Source organism: Mesocricetus auratus, unplaced genomic scaffold (assembly GCF_017639785.1).
Source record: "Mesocricetus auratus isolate SY011 unplaced genomic scaffold, BCM_Maur_2.0 Super-Scaffold_100030, whole genome shotgun sequence".
NCBI lineage: Eukaryota > Metazoa > Chordata > Mammalia > Rodentia > Cricetidae > Mesocricetus > Mesocricetus auratus.
In genome coordinates, this window is record NW_024429211.1 from 15,901,862 (window position 1) to 15,912,313 (window position 10,452).

The following is a 10,452-nucleotide window of genomic DNA, read 5'->3' on the forward strand; positions in this document are numbered from 1 at the left end:
GAGCTGTCTTACTCAGGGCTTCATCACCTCCTTTTGATGGTGTTCCTTGTAAGTGCTCTGGGGCCAAGGACTGCTCCTACTCTTCCAAACCCTCCTTCATCAGAAGATTAAAGAAATTACAGAAAAGGGTTGAATGTCTTTAATCACGAAATTTATAATGTTTTAAATGAATTTTATGATTTGCAAAACTTCCTCTTTGAAAAGCATTTTTTTCTTCAGGGTTTCAAGAGTAAAATAGATAGAAATTATAATCCCAATTATTAATAGTTGGAGCTACAGTCTTTCTTATACAAATTGTTTAGTAAATAGATGTACATTCTCAAGAGTTATCTGTGTTAAATCTCTTATCGCCTAGTGGAGTCCTTACTTTGATATTTACTGTGTCTGCCATTTTCTGTATCAAAAGAGTCTGGTCAGGTTTTGTAATGAGATCCATCAACATCCGTGCACATTGGAAGGTAGAGGGAGACTGTCCTCTGTGGTTGCCTTCACAGTACCTTGCTTACATTTCCATAGTCATTTGTCTTCCTCTATTATATTTGCCATGCTTCCCCTCTCTCTGCCTAGTCCCTTAAGACAAATTTCTGATGAGGTTCTTTAGATAAGCTTCCCTTTATACCTTAGCAGTTTCAAATTCACACTATTCCCTGAAGCCCACAGCATTTACTGCTGGAACTACGCTTATTTCAATAATGTGTTCTATAAAATAGCATTTCAACTTTAAAGCTGAAGTGATAGATTCAACTGAAGTAGAATTCAGACAGCATAATATGAGATCAAAGGGAACAAATCAAAAATTTTATTAAGTGTGCAAGGCTACAGGCCGTGGAAGCAATGAAGACACAGAACTATCTCTTGCCTCTGGGCATTGATATTTCCTCTTCAGTCATACCTCTGCCTCTGAGGTCAGTACTGCCCATATTTCTGTTCTGAACTAAAATTTAGAGTACAAATTGGAAGACTGTAACCTGAAGATTTGTTTACACATGGTGAAATGATTGTTACAGTTGAACAAACTAATATATACATCACCTTTGTAAATTTTCAATATTTTTCTTGTGGCAAACCTTCATATTTAGCAAAAATTCTCTATGCAAAAAACTGGTATTTTAGAGATCTCATACCATTTCAATTTCTAGTCCCCACATGGAAAAGCTCTTTTTGAATGATTGGGAGGTGAGAACTCACTGGTGGAGGTATGTCATGAAGGGGATGTACTTTAAGGTTTCAAAAGTCTGTTTTATTCGCAGCCTCTGTCTGTCTCATTCTTGTGAATCAAATGTATGCATCCATCTACTGCTTCTGTGATATGCCTGTGTGTTTGCTGGCCCACCCCCATGGTCTCTGACATGATAGTAATTGACTCATTCCCTCTAGAATTACAAGTCCCCATATTAAATGTTTTCTTTTGAAAGCTGCCTCGTTCACGGTGACTCATCTCAGCAACTGAAAGTAAACTAGGACAGTGATTTCATCTTAAGTTTATGTTACTCAGTATTATTGACCTATGTGTCTACCTATCTCTCCCTTGCCATAAGACTTGTTAACTATTATCATATTGTCATTCTGTGTATACAGACTCTTTAATATACTCTCCACTTACTACTTTTGTGAAATGTTTCTCCTTAAATTCGTCTTATATAGCATAGTATAATGCACATTAAATTACCCATAGTACAGCAAATGACCAGGACTCCTTGCTCTTAACACTTGAGAAATCATATTATGTATGTTTCTGCTGAAGTTTCATCATTAGTTCTTCCAATGTTCCTCTTCTGGCTCACTCCTCTCCCTTGAATACTGTAAATTATTATTCAATAAACGTGTAATACATACCTTTTGTTTAGAATGATATTTATTGTGCATCACTTAATTTTAAAGAATTACTTCATTTTCAAATACGCATCTGGTGACAAAATACTTAGAACTTCCTATCATTTTATATTATTCTTTCATATTTTGAGATTATCATAAATCCCTTCCATTTCCTCTCTCCAAATCCTCCCATATCTCCCTTCTTTCCTTGTTTCACATTAATGGACTTTTTTTTATCAGTAATTGTTGTTACATGCATACATATACATTTATTCCTAAATACAATGTGCCTTGTCTATATGATACTTGTTTTCACAGTTGACAGTTTTGTATTGGATAACCAGCTCGTGTTCTATTTCTAGGGGAAGGTTATTTCTCCCATTCTCATCATTCTTTATTAGCCTGTAGTTTCTTGCATAGGGTCGAGGCCTTGTGGCCTTATTCCCATCTAGGTTGGCATTTGTGTTATTGCTGTCCTTGTTCAGTTCATGTTCAAACAGTCGTGTTGGTAAGACTGTTTGTGTATAGCTTTTGATATAACTGGAGACACAATCTCCTAGCTAATTTCTAGATTCTTCTGCTTTTAAAATTTTTCTGGCCCCTGCCTCACCCGTTCTACAATGATACCAATGCCTTAGGTGCACAAATTCCATTATAGATGTATCTATTAGGACTCCACAATTGCATTTTGACTGGCTGTGGTTTTGTGTATTTGTCTCTGTCTGTTGAAAAGAGAAGTCTCTTTGATGAGGGTTGAGGACTATACTCATCAGTGGGTAAAGATAAAAATGTGGTTTAGTTCTCAGGGAGGAGCTATTCATGTCAGTTCCCCCTCAGGAGCCTCTGTCTTTGTGTCTAACTTTGTGTCCTCAATAATAGGGTCTTATCTTCCATATACGGGGGAAAACCAAGAGATATACCCTGTATGTTTTAGGAGTCTCTTAGGCAACTATGTTGGTCTCTATATTTAGTTTCTGTATGAATATGCATATTTAAGTGCATAGTCACATGTGTAGATTATTATTGAAAACTACACTGCTCTTATGTGTTTGTGACCTTTCACTCATTTATGTTTGTATTTGTGGGTATTGAGCACAGGTCCTCGTGCACAATGAGCTACATTCTCATACTTATTCAGTAGTTTGATCTTTTGCATTTCAAATTTCTTTTCTTTTCTTTGGCTTAATTAAATATTTCTTCATAAATACATTTCATTTTCTGCCCTGGCATGACATTCTTCATAATATTTATTTATGGCTGGCTCAGGGACAGAGACTCTCACATCCAGTTTGATGACTAAAGCTTTACTTCTATATTCCACAGGGTAGCAGTGGAGAATTAACTCATTAGAGTATTTTTATGACCTACACACTTTAACCACAGTATCTATGAGACTATGTTTAAAAAATACAGAAACATACAGAATATAAAACTTTAAAAACTTTAAATATTCATTTATTTACCACCCTAGGAATTACTATGGGAATTTAAGTTAGCAAAACTCAGAAGTAAAGCAATGATTTCACTCAGTGTATTCTGAGTGACTATTTTCCTCATAGTCACATGAAGAGGCACAGCTATTAACAACAGCCTAAGAATTTCATGAAGAAGCAAAGTTACTCTGTTAGCCATGTTTGGGCACCAAGTTTGATAGACTTGATGTAACTGAGCCCTATGATCTCATAGAGAGTTGTAGTATTAGGAGGTGTGGCTTTGTTGGAATAGGTATGGCCTTTTGTGAGGTTGGGTTTGGGGGTCTTACGTATGTCCAAGCCATGCCCAGTGCCTCTGTGCACTACCTGTTGCCTGCAAGCCATGTTGTAACTAGCATCACATCTACCTGCATGATGCCATGCTCCCTGCTATGATGATAATGGATGGAACCTCTGAACTGTCAGAAAACTTCCCCAATATATAGTTTCAATTTTAAGAGTTGTCAAGACCATGGTGTCTCTTCACAGTAACAGAACCTCTAACACAGACAACAAGCGTATGTGTGACTTTTCAGGGAAGTTGTAAATAGAGATCTACTTACCAATGAAACCCATGAAATGAAAACAAATGTTCTCCCAATGTTCATCTTGGTGAACCAAATAGTTTATTGGAGTATCCCACTGGAGTATTAGTGAGAGATTAAGAATTGAGGAGTGTGGATGAAGATTATTTACAGGAACATGGATGACTCGTAGACAGCTGCACTTTAAAAAGGACACCCAACATGGATGATAACTCATGAAAACTGCATTCTTGGAGCTCTCTGCAGGACTTTAAGGCAGTGGGGCATGTTAATTTTGGAGTATTAGCTGAACCAAGGTCATGGAAACTCATGGACACTAGACTTACAACTGTAGAGACTCTATAGGACAAAAGTAGGCACTCCATATGTGGGAGACAGTTGTGATGCTTGGAATAGGTGAGGGCCCACTTTCATTAGGACCATGACATAAACCTGGTACATGAACTAGCTTGTTAGAGCCCATTACCTATGGTGGGATGCCGTGCTCAGTGACAGTATGACCATAATATTATCCCAGTGTATGAGCTATCTTGTTGGGGTCCACTTTCCATAGTGGGATGCCATTCTCAAACTTAAAGCATGGGAGAGGGGCCTGGATCTTCCCAAATGTATTGTGTCACATTATGTTGACTCCTCATGGGAAGAGGAATGAACTCAGGATGGGCTATGGAGAAGGTGAGGGGGTGGGAGGTGGTGAAGGAGGGAGAATTGTGGTTTGGATGTAAAATGAAATTAAAAATTGTTAAAAAATGGAAAAAAATTCAGTGTCTTTTCCTGACAGCCACCACCAGTCACAGCCTTGGGAGCATCCTTATTTCCTCTAGGACGGACGGTTTCAGTTAGAAGGAACTTGATCACACCAGCATCTTTGAGTTTCCTAAAAGCAGAAGTCCATTACTTGAACCTAAAATGGTCATCTGTCTTCTGAGGGGGACAGCCCTATAGAAGAGCTTGTCTTATCTCATGTCCACAAGCACCACAGAAGTCTATTTGCTGTCCTGTAGCAGGAAAGATTTTCTGACTCAGTAAGAAGCTTATGCCCATGTGATGTCCTGGGAACCTTAAACAGTGACAGTGCCCTCATATGCTCATGTGCTGGTTTATTTTTATCTCCTGCCCTCCTATAGTCTCCACATATGCCTCTCCTCTCCTTCTGTGATGCTGTGTCTGTTCTTCACCTCCAGCCAGGAAGCGTAAAAGAATTGACCCATTTATTCCAGCTGCACAATTGACTGTCCACTTTTGATCTGGCCATGCCTGATTTTCTAGTCCTGGTTTTAGGAAGAGATGAGGTCACAGAAGCCAAATTTCCAAAGTGTTGGGCTGTTCTTAGGCTTCTCTGCTTTTCTTGTTATTTATGGTTATTTTCCATTTTATGCCTCATATTTGATACTCCCTCCCCCTGAAAGAGAAGGCAGTAAATAAAAGCGTAACTGAGACAGCTTCAATGCAGACTATTTACCAAGTGTATGGAGTGCTGAGTGAAATGTATGGCCTATGTTAGCAGAGAAGCATTATTATTACCATGATTAAAGATATAAGAACCCAGATTGGCTGTAGGTACCTGTGGTTGTGGTACCATGCCGTTGGAAAGGTAGTGTTTCCTTACACAGGCAGGGATTCTATGGCACTGTCAATTCACATCCTAACACACACACACACACACACACACACACACACAGAGAGAAAGAGAGAGAGAGAGACAGAGAGAGAGACAGAAAGACAGAGAGAGACAGACAGACAGACAAGAAGGTAAAGTCAGAGTAAGATAGAGAAGGAAAGAGAAAGAATTAAAAGTAAAACAGTTGTACCTATGTAAAATGTGAAAACTGCCTGGCTGAGAAGCCATTGGCAAGGCACAATTAATGCGTGAAGAGAAAATATAGCATACTTATGGAACATGAAAGTGTTTTATGTCTTTTTGGAACCCCCAGACAGTTTGTATTTCCAAGAACTTTCTCCACCCCAATATAGCAAACTGGCTTTCTCTATTATCTTCTACTATGTCTTCTTAAGCAGTGTCACATCTGTGGAATGATATTTCTGCCACCACAGGTACCTGAGGAAATGAAGGAAGTGAATAAATGGGAGTATGTAAGTGTTTGTGTTTAAAATTAATTAAATGGTGGGATACGTTTCCATACATATGAAGAGTGACATAAAAGAATGGGAGTTTGTTTGGCCTTGTTCCATCTCAGGAGAACTTGGCTCATCTCTTTGGTCACACCTGACTCTGAAATGCATCAGCATTCTTGTTTGAGGAAGAGAAATCTGCCGTTCTTATACAGTAACCAGAACCTGGGGGATATTTGCAAAAACTTCTATCCACCTCTGTTTGTAGGCATCAAGCCAAATGCTAGAATAAAGAAAGGCTGAGAAGTGTGTTCATTTTTCCAGAGGCTAAACATTAAGAATCACAATGTTGTGGAAGAAGACATATTTTGAGATCTGTGGTGGTTTCAAAGATAATGGACCCTAAAGACGGTGGCATTATTGGGAAGTGAGGTCTTGTTGGAGGAAGTGTGGCACTACTGTGGGGGCAAGCTTTAACGTATCTTTTGCTTAATCTTCCCTCAGTGTGACAGTCATCTTCTTGTTGCCTATAAGATGTAGCCTTCTCTGCTCCAACATCAAGTCTGCCTGCATGCCACCATGCTCCTCACCATGATGATAATGAACTGAATAATCACTGAAATTGTAAGCAATCCACCACAGTTAAACATTTCATTTATAAGAGTTGCTGTGATAATGGTGTCTCTTCACAGCAATAAAAACCCAAACTAGGACAAGGGAAAATTGGGAGGGTCTATAAAACTTTGGTTGACAGTCACCTTCTATAAGCATGTGAAGGTTTTACTTGGGAACACCACACAGGTAACATTTCTCATAGCTGTGTAATGGGAAAATTATCACATGCATCGAAGTCACTGAAGCTATTATTGAACCTACTCTAGACCTTGTGATGTCAGCAATATCACTGTAGGCTACGTCTCAGATTCTGTAATGCACAAAGGCTGGAGGCTGTGGTTACAGCCACTAACAGCAGACAAATCTAGAGTTTATAGAGCATTGAGCTTGATGAAAGGGACATAAGCAAAAACCACATTCATGAACAGAAACACGGTGTTTTTACTGCAGGCAATGAAAAGACAAAGTTGACCCGAGAAAGGATAGATCTCATGGCTTTCCTTCAACTTGTTAACCATCCACAGTTCAGGACTGGAGGAAGATGCAATGGATGATTCAGAGAGGCTGTTCTTATTTCTAATAGAGAATGCAACTTCTTTCCCCTTAGATTCTGCTTGCCAGGTTAGTTCTCAGCAGTGTGGATGATTGACAGTTGCCTTTTCTGAAGCAAGAAAGATCACATGCATCTAGCTGCCAACATCATTTGGCTCTATTTACATTTCCTCCACTCATTTGCTTGTATCCTCTTCCTTGATTTCAGAAATTTGCTGTAAAACATGTTTTGCATTTGATTCACTCATTTTTCCTTCATGTCTCCCTCTCCATGTGGAGTTGGTCAAGATACCTAGATACTAGATCTGCAGGATTAACAAAGTGACAGAGCTCCATGGACACAAGTTTATGTCCTGGGGACATGTCTTCTGCCCCCTTTCCTTACCAGTAAAAAAAGGATATAAGCAGTGGTTAAGTCATGGGCTCTGGGAAGTACTCATTTAATTTTTTAAAATTTATTTAAATTAGAAACAAGCTTGCTTCACATGTCAATCCCATTCCCAGCTCCGTTCTCCCCGCCCCATGCCTCGCTTGCCACTATGAACTCCCCATTCAATCCCCACTCAACTTTCCAGGCAGGGTGAGGTCCTTCACGAGGTATCTTCAAAGTCTTTAATATCATCAAGGGCAGGACCTAGGCCCTCCCCCATGTGTCCAGGCTTAGAGAGCATTCTAATGGGCTCCAAAATCCATTCCGATGCCAGGGATAAATACTGATTTAGTACCCAAGACCCCAAACCTTGCTTAGGCTTCCTTACTGTCACTCAAATTCTGTATTTGTCCCATGCTGGCCTCTCAGTCATCATTCTGAGGTTCATGAGCTCACCCTTGTTCAGGTCAGCTGTTTCTGTGGGTTTCACCCACCTGGTCATGGACCTTTGCTTATCACTCCTCTCTCTCTGCAATTGTTTTCAAAGAGTTCACTTCAGTGTTTAGCTGTGGGTGTCTGTCTCTGTTTCCATCAGCCACTGAATGAAGACTCTAGGATATCATACAAGGTAGTCGTCAATCTCATTATCAGGGAAGGGCACTTAAGGTAGCCTCTCTATTGTTTAGATTGCCAGTTGGTGTTATCCTTGTGGATCTCTAGAAATCTCACTAGTGCCAGATCTCTGCTCACACCTATAATGACTCCCTCTATTATGGTACCCCTCGTCCTGCTCTCCTCATTTCTCCTTCTCTTCTCCCCCTCACTTTAATCCATCTTCCTGTCCCTTCCCCCCATGCTCCCAGTCCACTCAGGAGATCCTGTCTCATTCCCCTTCTCTGGGGAACCATGTATATCTTTCTTAGGGTCCTCCATATTTCCCAGACTCTCTGACATTGTTATTGTAGGCTTGCACTCCCCTGCATCATGTCTAATCCATATATGAGTGATTAAATAGCATGCTTGTCTTTTTGTGACTGAAACCCTTATTCACAGATAGGCTCGTTTTTCATTTCCACTAATTTCCTTAATGAATTCTTCTCCCCAGTATTTACATTGATAGTAAAACTACACTCAGTCCATGTATGGGAAACAATAGGTTCATTTATAATAAGTTCTTGATATACAGGTGTTTATCAGCTCTAGGAGTTCCCTTGTGGAGTTTTTTGGGTCACTTATGAAAACTATCATATCATCTGCAAATAGTGGAAGCTTGACTTCTTTTCCTATTTGTATCCCCTTTATCTCCTTTTGTTGTCTTATTGTTGTAGCTAGAACTGCAAGTACAATATTGAAGAGATATGGAGAGGGTGTACAGCCTTGTCTTGTTCCTGATTTTAGAGGAATTGCTTTGAGTATCTCTCCATTTAGTTTGATGTTAGCTGTTGTTTACTGTATATTGCTTTTATTATATTCAGGTACATTCCTGTTATCCCTGATCTCTCTAGGACCTTTATCATGAATGGGTGCTGGATTTTGTCAAAGGCTTTTGCATCTAGTGAGATGATCATGTGGTTTTTCTTTCCCAGTTTGTTTGTATGGTGTATTACATTGATAGATATTTTAATGTTTAACTATCCCTGCATTCCTGGGATGAAGCCTACTTGATCATGTTGAATGATTTTTCTGATGTGTTCTTGAATCCGGTTTCCTAGTATTTTATTGGATATTTTTGCATCGATGTTCATGATGGAAATTGGTCTATAGTTTTCTTTCTTAGTTGTGTCTTTGTGTGGCTTGAGTATCAAGGTAATTGTAGCCTTCTAAAAAGAGTTTGGCAGTGAGCTTCCTGCTTCTATTGTGTGGAATACTTTGAGGAGTATTGCAATTAGCTCTTCTTTGAATTTCTGTTAGAATTCTGCAGTGCACCCATCTGGGCCTGGGCTTTTTTTGTTTGGGAGACTTTTGATGACTGCTTCTATTTCATTAGCGGTTATAGTTCTGTTTAGATAATTTATCTGTTCTTGATTTAGTTTTGGCACGTGATATCTATCCAGGAAATTGTCCATTTCCTTTACATTTTTAAATTTTGTGGAGTGCAGATTTTCAAAGTATGCCCTGATGATTCTCTGGATTTCCTCAATGTCCGTAGTTATGTCCCCTTTTCCATTCTTGATTTTGTTAATTAGCATGCTCTCTCTCTCTCTCTTTTGGTTAGTTTGGACAGAGGTTTGTCTATTATGTTGATTTTCTCAAAGAACCAAATCTTTGTTTCATTGATTCTTCTCAGTGTATTCCTGGTTTCTACTTGATTGATTTCTGCCCTCAATTTGATTATTTCCTGGCATCTGCTCCTCCTGGGTGAGTTTGCTTCTTTTTGTTTTAGAACATTCAGCTGTGCTATTAATTCTCTAGTATGACTGTTCTCCAATTTTTTCATATGGGCACTTAGTGCTATAAACTTTCCTCTCAGCACTGCTCGCGAAGTGTCCCATAAGTTTGTGTATGTTGTGTCTTCATTCTCATTGAAATCGAGGAAGTCGTTATATTTTTTTCTTCCTTTACCCAGGGATGGTGCAATTGTGCATTGTTCAATCTCCATGAGTTTGTAGGGTTTCTGCGATTTGTGTTATTGTTGAATTCTAATGTTTATGCATGGTGGTCTGATAAGATGCAGGAGGTTATTCCAATTTTTTGTATCTGTGGAGATTTGCTATGTTTCCTATTATGTGGTCAATAAGAGAAGGTACCATGTGGTGCCGAGAAGAAGGTATATCCCTTTGTATTTGGATGGAATGTTCTATAGATGTCTGTTAAACCCAGTTGGGTCATAACTTCTATTAGTTGTTTTGTTTCTTTGTTAAGTTTCTGTCTCGATGTCCTGTCTCCAGGTCCTGTCTAGCGGTGAGATCAGAGTATTGGAGTCTCCTACTATAAGTGTGTGAAATTTTATGTGCATTTTGAGCTTTAGTAATGTTTTTTTTCACGAATGTAGGTGCGTTTGTATTTGGGG